General features: G+C 47.3%; 1 long non-coding RNA gene across 1 annotated transcript; it reads left to right on the top strand.

Annotated features, from left to right (window-relative positions):
- Positions 1-5,123: 5,123 nt before the first annotated feature.
- On the top strand, positions 5,124-7,628 carry LOC123089215 (uncharacterized). The gene is made up of 4 exons (XR_006442232.1): positions 5,124-5,613; positions 5,967-6,119; positions 6,590-6,715; positions 7,137-7,628. It is a non-coding gene; the product is annotated as an uncharacterized lncRNA (long non-coding RNA).
- The last annotated feature ends 1,084 nt before the right edge of the window (positions 7,629-8,712 follow it).

The following is an 8,712-nucleotide window of genomic DNA, read 5'->3' as shown; positions in this document are numbered from 1 at the left end:
TGGTCTGGACTCAGCAGCGGCTCAGGAGCTCCGTCGTTCGACACGACCAGACTACTCATAACGGCACGGTATACACATGTATCGGTTCAACTGTACGTATACCGATCAGCACGCCGGCCGAGAATTCGTAGGCTCAAGATCAGTAATTTCACGGAGCATGCATATATTACGAAAGAACGTGTTTATAACGTACTCACGTAGTATATGTCACTGTGCCTTTGTACGTACGGAGGTCACTGTTGTACTCGTACTACTACATAACCAGCGGCGACCCGGCCGTGCATACCGAGGAACAAATTAGGACCGACCGGACTCAAAGTCAATACTACTACTCCAGAAATGCGTCAAATAATTTGATAGTACAGAGCAAAAAAGAAGAACCTATAATGAAAAGTCAATACTCGAGGGTTAGAGACTAGTATAGATTACATTAATACTCTCTCCACCTCAAATTATTTGAGTTCTTGTTTTGTCCTACGTCAAACTTCACTCTTTTTATATTAAAAAATCTACTGAAAATATGTTAATACCTAGATACATATAGACTACAAAAGTCTAATTTATGAAAAATCAAATAAAACTAATTTGATGTTGTAGATGTGAACATACTCATTTCGTTCCATAATATTATAAATTGTTCTTCAAAAGTCAAACGTTGTAAACTTTGACCAAGAAATAATCACATCTGCAAGAGCAAAGACATATCATTAGATACATTATGAGGCATATTTTCATATTGTGCCTAATAGAGATTGTAGGTACAAATATTGTTTTCTATAAACTTGGTCGAAATATTTAGAGTGTGAGTTCACAAAAATCCCTATGCATTATATTACTGAATAGATGGAGTGTTTTCTATATATAGATTTGGTCAAGTGTAAATTAGTTCAACTAGCTTAGGGCATTTCTAACCGATCCCTAAATCAACTTAGTGGAATATATTTGGCTTTTTACTCCACTAAGTTTGACCTAACCGATACCCAAAACGGCTTAGTGGAGTATAACTTTTAGTCCTTCCTTATCCAGCGGAGTATATTTACTCTTCTCTCCGTGCCCGAGTAAAATCGGCTCTCTTCTCCCCGCCTCCTTGTCTCCCTCCCATCCACACCGTCGTCGGCACCCCCCTTTCCCGCCTCTCCGATGGTCGGATGTGGTGGTTGTCGGTCCCCGCCGCCGATCCGCAGCGCGGATCCATGCCGCCACGCGCGTGGGTCATCCTTCGCGGACGCTTCATCGAGCCACCGTCGCCGCTTGCCTGATCCACCCACCGCTGCGCCCCTCTGCCCGGTCACCAGTCCTATCTCAGAGTCCGGCAGCGGCGGTGGGGGACTTGGGTGGCCGAAATCATGGATCGGGAGATCCACACCCGACGGTGGCTCGGGAGCTTCCATACGGCCGAGCTCGCGGCCATGGAGTACGACCGCTGGCAGGTCCGCTACCATGGCGCGGCGGCCTGGCTCCCCTTCCCCTTTGGCACGACTCCGGTCCACCTCGTCCCACTGGACCCAGGGGTGGTGAGCTCAGCTATGACGGGGGAGGACCGCGAGGCGAGGGAGCGCCTCGAGGCCGAGGCCGCCGCCGAGGCCTACATGCAAGAGCTCTGCCGGCAGCACCCGAATCTCATGGAGGCGGAGCGGATGATCTTTGCCAACGCCGGTGGCGAGGTTATCTTTATCTCCTCTTTCGACGAGGAGGGCGGCGAGGACGAGGAGATTGACGTCGATGAGTGGATGAGTGTCTTCTCCGACAACGAAGACGACGACACGGGCCAGACCCAAATGGCGGCACACCATACCTGACGAGGAAGGATTGGTTTGACCTCATATTCGCGAAAGTAGTTTAGTTAAGCTTAGTTTAGTTTAAATTTGTGTTTTATGTTCGGTTGTGCAAAACTATATATGTTTATGTTCAAATGCATGCTACTTTCGGGTCAAATTGCTTTCAATTTGATCAAATTGAAATTTACACCGTTAAGTTTAGGGATCGGCTAGAAACGGCAAAAAATTAGTGAAGTATATATACTTCATTAAGGGTTTTATTCCGTTAGCTTATAGGGGATCGGGTAGAGATGCCCTTAGGATGAAGCTAAAACTATACTCTACATGATTTTCATGGGAGGCAGTAGCTAGCTAGTCTAAGATTGCTAAGCAAGATTGTGGACGCCTATTGTGGAGAGTTAGGTATAGCATCTACTATCCCTATAAAAGCACGAGAGGCCGGAGATCTAATTCATCTGATCCGTCCAATGTTATTATCTTATGCTTCAGAACACTACAATGTTTAACGCTAAACACAATTTGTTTACTAAATTACACCCTTTGCCACCGCCCGCCCTCCCTCGCCCGCCCTTATCCAGCAGTTCCAACCCCCACCTCCCCAAGCGCACTCCCCACGCCACGTCGCCACGGGCAGCATCTCGTGCATCTCCTTCCGCGAGCCGACAGGAGACGCGATGCTGCCGCATACCCTTGCTTTTAGTAGTACCACCGCCACCGCCCCGGCCCTCCGCCTCTGCCTCCCTATCTCGGCCCCGGCCGCAGCAGCCTCATCATCGCCCCCCTTAGCCCCCAATCCTCAATCCTCGCACGAACTGCCCCTGCAATACCCGGACAATTTTTCTGCTTTAACCTTTGTGCTAACAAATTCCAGAATTGACCTCGTTTGTTAAAAAAAAGTTTGAATCTGACCTTTTTTGGTCACGCCAACATCCTTGTCGTTTGGCTTACACGGGAGATGCCATGGTCCATGGCGTCTGGACCTGGCCTGCATAAGCTTAGTTGACGTTGACGTGGCAAAGCCAAACGCCATGCTCCTTGGCGTTTGCAGGAAACGCCATAAATCTTGGCGTTTGGTCCCTGGGCGCTCAGATTTGACTAGCTGCCATCGGTGCATGCATGCACGTCGTCCGTCGTCTACCTGCCATAGCATGCTTAGGTGAGTGACATGAGATGTAGGTTCTATGCGTGCATGCATGCATGGATAAGCAGGTCGTTATGTGGCGGAGCATGTTGATTATCAGCGATGAGCCGTGACAGTGTCCCTAGTTCTTTCATGATTTGTTTTGTGCTAAGAAGATTCTCTGACCCACGAATGGTAAAATTGATATATACTCCACCATAAGTGCTACTAGATAGATTCCTTAACCAAGTCCTGGGTATTATCCTTACACTCTTGTATGCAACTTTACTACAATGTTAGAGCATTTATAGCCGGACATCTCAAACCATCCTTTATACGCCTGTGGACGCGCCCGGTCAGTGACTGGACAGGAGAAGAAGAAAAAGCGCGACCCAACCGAACCTCTCGTATCATTCCTATATATGCCCGGGCTGTCTGCGAACCCTCATATACATCTCAAATATGGGGAGGATACGAGGGCTCGCGGACGCACCTGGGCATTCCGCAACATAGGACGCGGCCCCACCCCGACCATCTTTCTCTTTCTTTATTCATTTTTTTATTTCTCTCTTTTCATCTCCAACAATCATGTGCAAGTGTCCGGACATATGAGAAAAAAATGAGTGTGGCTGCGCAGACGGATAAATAGGGGCTCAAACGGACACGCCAGGTCACTGACCGGCCGCATCCGCGGGCGTTTAAGAGTTCATATTTGCTATGTCTGGCTGTAGTGCTCTTAGCATTCTTGCACCGTAGTTCCCTTTCAGAGTACGGAGTACATAGCACCAAAATCACTGAGACGTTACTCTTTGGTTCTGAATCGAGTGAAATGCATAAAACCATCACAATCATGTCCGTAGATACAGAAAACCATCACAATCATGTCCATAAATGCAGTAAACCACCATTTTATAAATTGTAACAAAACGCACAACACGTAGCTCTTGACAGTGAAAAAAAACACTGACCAAAATTTGAATCTCGTTTTGACGTGGCAAATTATACACGTGGCAAAGGGATATACAACGCTGATAAACATCTTCTTCGGTGTGGATCACCATTACGGCCTCCTCTGATGTGTGTGGTGGTTGGTGGGGTGATTATTGTGTAGGCTTTAGAGCGATAGACGATGCATCGGGTCTTTGTTTTATCCTGGAGGAGCTCGCCCTTGGTCATATAGGCGTGCAGTGGTTGGGTCCAGTCTTGGGTGTGGATCACCAATACTGTCATTGACCCATCGACCGGAGTTGGTTCCTCGGGAAGTTGCGTCTGCAGCGGCTGACGAGAGGTCACGTCGATCAGTGCCGCCCTCTGTCCGGTCACATCGTGCGACATTAATGTCGGCTGCTCCGTGCTCTGGGCCGGCATGAATGCGGAGCGTGCATCAAAAGAAAAGCGCGGGAGAGGCGGCGGGGGGGGGGGGGGGGGGGGGGGTGGTGGTGCGGGGATGGGCGGCTGGGTGGGCCATGGCGGTCAAAAGAGGATTGGGGGCAGTGGGAGAAAATATGTCCGGACCGCACCGCGAACCGATACAGGCGCGTTGGATGGTTTCCGCGGTTCGGACAACGCGATCCAAACGAATGCGGAAGGTTTGCAGGTAGATGTTAGAGATTCCCTTACAAAGGCTCTAATATTTGATTATGGGGTCATATATGCGTTTACGTAGTGAAAGATCATGAACGACAATTAAACTAGATGACCCTACTAATAGGAGTGCTACGGCCAACAACGACCTAGTTACCTAAGCCACTGCGGGGTGCATGCATGCGTGCGTGCGCAGAGAGAAGCTAGTTAACGGCCGAGCATGCATGGAGCGATGCAGCCGGTCAGCAATTAGCAAATCTTAGTCAGGGACCAAACGCCAAGATGTATGGCGTTTCCTCCAAACGCCAAGGAGCATGGCGTTTGGCTTTGCCACAACAACACCAACTAAGCTCATGCAGGCCAGGTCCAGACGCCATGGACATGGCGTCTCCCGTGTAAGCCAAACGCCAAGGATGTTGGCGTGACAAAAAAGATCAGATTCAAACTTTTTTAACAAACGAGGTTAAGTCTGAAATTTGTTAGCACAAAAGGTTAAAGCAGAAATTTTGTCCGCAATACCCTCCCGGAGGCTCTCCCCGCCGCCCTTACAACGCCCTCGTCGGCGCGCTCTTCGTCGTATCGGCCCGGAGCGGCGTGCGCTGGAAGCCGGAGCCGGGAGGGAGTGCAGCCACCAGCGGGAGGCAAGGGGAGGCGCGGTGGTGCTCTCTCTGGTCGCCAGCGCGGCCACCACAGGGGAGAGGGCCAGGGGAAGCGGCAGCCTACGACTCTGTAGGCGGATGCAGCGTCTGGCCGGAGGTGACGTGCAGCAGGGAAGGCAACAGCCGGATCCGCGCGCCGGTGAGGCCTGATTGCCATGCGGGGCCGTGGCGGTCAGATCAGGGCCACGCATGGGAATCAGCCTTGCGGCGGCGTTATGCCGACGCAAAAAGAAGGCACGGAGCGGCGCGCCGGCGTGTCGTGAGCACAACACCGTGCGGGGCGAGCGGCAGGATCTGCTTGAGGTCTACCGGCGCTGCCGTCGAGGACTCCGGGAACTGCCACCGAGGACGGCCATCGAGCATCGAGCTAGAACCGCTACAGATGGCAGGCTGCCACGGAGGACGATTGTCATGGCCGCACCTGCCACTGCCAGTCTCCCGTCTCCTACAAGTGCACGACTCCTGCGACCTGGTATCTGAAATTCATGTCCCAATCTTCCGTGCTATGTGCGTCATAGTAGCAAAATGCAGACTCACTATCAGTGAATCAAACTCAGCATACATTTTCCTAGATTGAGATGAGGAACATAGATTTTGCCTTTGCCCCAACGTCGTCTTGATTCGTGCCTACACAGAGAAGTTGTAAAAATATAAGATTCCATTCAGTTTAACCAAATTATATATTATTGTTGTCACTGTCATTTACCTTGAGTGATTTGCATATAGTGCTATCAGGTCCACATGCACTTTTCCATGTCAAATTATCATCAGTATTCCTCTTGAGGAATAGGATATCCAACTGAGCTCTGATTGCTTCTCTTGCAGTCCCCAGTGATCTGAGCATGAAGCATGAGATGTACAGGTCTGTGGATACACTGTCGATTTGCTTGCTTGTTGTGTACCGGAGGTGCTCAATGAAATATGTAGAACCTTCCTATCCCTAGCAATGTAGAAATCATAAATGGTGGTCCCTGTCAGGTATACAATTTTTCTAAATCTAGGCAACCAAATTTAATTCAACTGTTGGATTCATTTGTAGATGATTCAGAGTAAAGTGTCAGAGCAAGATGATTCTAGAATTTGTCTGTTTGTGGAAACTTTTAGTTTATTCATAGCCTTCAACAAAGGCATGCTTTTTTGCTGCTTCTGTAAATTGGTTTTGTTAACTTGTTCCTTAGATACTGACAGAACATTAGGTTTCTAAATTGTGCAGACTTGCGCACAAACTATAGCCCGTATTTAGATAATGTTTTCTCGAGGACCACATCTTATCGGCTAGCACGATGGTGACTAACACCTTCGTCATATCGATCGCTATTTTGATATGAATGTGTTCCCCGATGATGGTTTGTTCCTTCGTCCATCGTTGCTGATCAAGCCATCTCTTATTAGATCTGATGGGTGCCCCGATGGGTTGTTGTGACACTTTTACATGATTCTGTGTGCAGAAGCAAAGACGCCATGGTTCAGGCATTTGTTACCCAAAAAAAAAAATCCCACAGCCGGAGGAGCAGAGGAGCTACACATTCAGTGTGTATGTGATATCCTGCCAGAATTCTAGAGCATTCATATAGGTATGCTTATTGCAGCCATGTGCAGAGTAGCAGGCAATGCAAGTTGGTTTGTGATGCTATGTTCTCACTGTATTTTCACTTTCATCCCAGTAGAGATTCAGAATCGAAACCATGTCATTCTTATTGCCACTAAAATTTCAAATTCCTCCCTCCCTCATTCATGTATGATATTTGTAGGTTAATCATTAGTTCATTACTCAAGACGCCTGCTTTTTGTTGTACCTCTTTCTTCACTTCATTCAAATTCATCTGATGTCCAATGCTATAATTTAATTAATTCTCTAGCACTAATCGTCATTATATTGTTTATTCACTAGGGGTTGAATGGCCATTCTGTTTTGTCTAAAAGCTTTGTTACCTTGAGAGCTTTCATCAGTTTGCATCATTTTTTATCATGACACTAATCGGTGAACTCTTCTAGGTAGACTGTTTGGGTGAAGAAGAGGGCTTCAGGGCCTCCTAAGCATGAAGGGAGGACTGCAATTGATACTCCCTCCGTTCCTAAATATTTGTCTTTCTAGACATTTCAACAAATAACTACATATGGAGCAAAATGAGTGAATCTACACTCTAAAATATGTCTACATACATCCGTATGTGATAGTCCATTTGAAATGTCTAGAAAGACAAATATTTAGGAATGGAGGGAGTAGAAACAAGAGAGGGACATGGTGGTTTTCTTCAACCATAGCTTGCTTGAAGCATATGCACATCCGGCCATGACTTGGATTAAGTAAGCACATGAAGTTGTGATGCTAATACAGACCAAGTCGAGAGCAATATCAGTGGGTTGTCATCCTAGGAATATGCATACATAATACATGTAATGATTTTCTGTTTATCTTAAGCGATTAATCCTAGATTGAAGTGTACTTTATTAGAGCGGTATTTGAACCAAACAAATATTGAGACAAAATGTGGAAAGGTTGAACTTCTTATATATAATTCTTCTGTGTGAGAAATGAGAACTATACCATGTTATTTCCGAAATGGAAAGTTTTCAGAATTTGAGTGCAACTATATATATTTTTTGACTCATGTTAAGTGCATGTTATATTTTTGGCGCGCATAGACTCAATGTAATACTTGTGTGCATTCCATTTAAATTCATACATGTTGATTGTTTGGAAATACACATGTTTATTGAGACGTGCGTGCACGTGCATCCTTACTAGTGTAGACTAACGTGAGCGTTACTAAAATAGTACTTGTCCCGGGTTAGCTTGCATGCTTTCTTGACCCCAAATTAGCATGCTTTGGTCGACCGATTAACACTAGCATTGCAAGTCGCTTATTCAAACTTTGGAAATGTATGGCCCGAGCTGAAAACCGCGTATGTATGCCCGAGAAAACTTGCATGGGAGGCAGTAGCAAAGTGTGCTATGTTCGCAAAAGGTGTGAAAGCCACCTCTCGGTACGTGAGTATTTTCTCAGTGAAAATGCATCGGTTTCTCCCTTTAAAACATTTCAAACCCCATGCAACAATCTTCCACTCATGGTTGTGAATAGATTTATGAAGATCTTTATATAGTTTGGTCAGTTGTTACAGACCTACACCAAAGACTACTTTATTACAAATTCATGTACTAAAACTAACCAAAATTGAAAAAACTACCAGTAGGGCTCCATACTTTCTCGGAAGCCCTATAATTACATTTAGAGAATGAAAGAACAAATGAACAAAAAATCGGTAAAACCGGACGAACTTCATCTACGCATGTACGCATGCAATTGACTAATCGAACTCTGCCGGCGGCTAGCCGTGGCATACCGCGCCAGGCGGGTTGTTGTTGATGGGGTCGTGGGTGCAGGGGTTGGGTGTTCCTGCTCCGGGGGAGTGGCCGGCCAGGATCTGCATGATAAGCGCCCCGGCGGCGCCACCGTGCAGCCAACCGCCGTCTCCCTCGAGCAGCCTCGCCGCGAGGACCACGTTGCAGCACTGGACCAGCAGCACGGCCACCACCACCGCCTTCACCATCGTCGCCATACTATACGTA

The sequence above is a fragment of the Triticum aestivum genome, chromosome 4B (assembly GCF_018294505.1).
Source record: "Triticum aestivum cultivar Chinese Spring chromosome 4B, IWGSC CS RefSeq v2.1, whole genome shotgun sequence".
Classification (NCBI taxonomy): domain Eukaryota; kingdom Viridiplantae; phylum Streptophyta; class Magnoliopsida; order Poales; family Poaceae; genus Triticum; species Triticum aestivum.
Note: the sequence above shows the minus strand (reverse complement) of the source record. Positions and strands in the feature narration are given on the sequence as shown.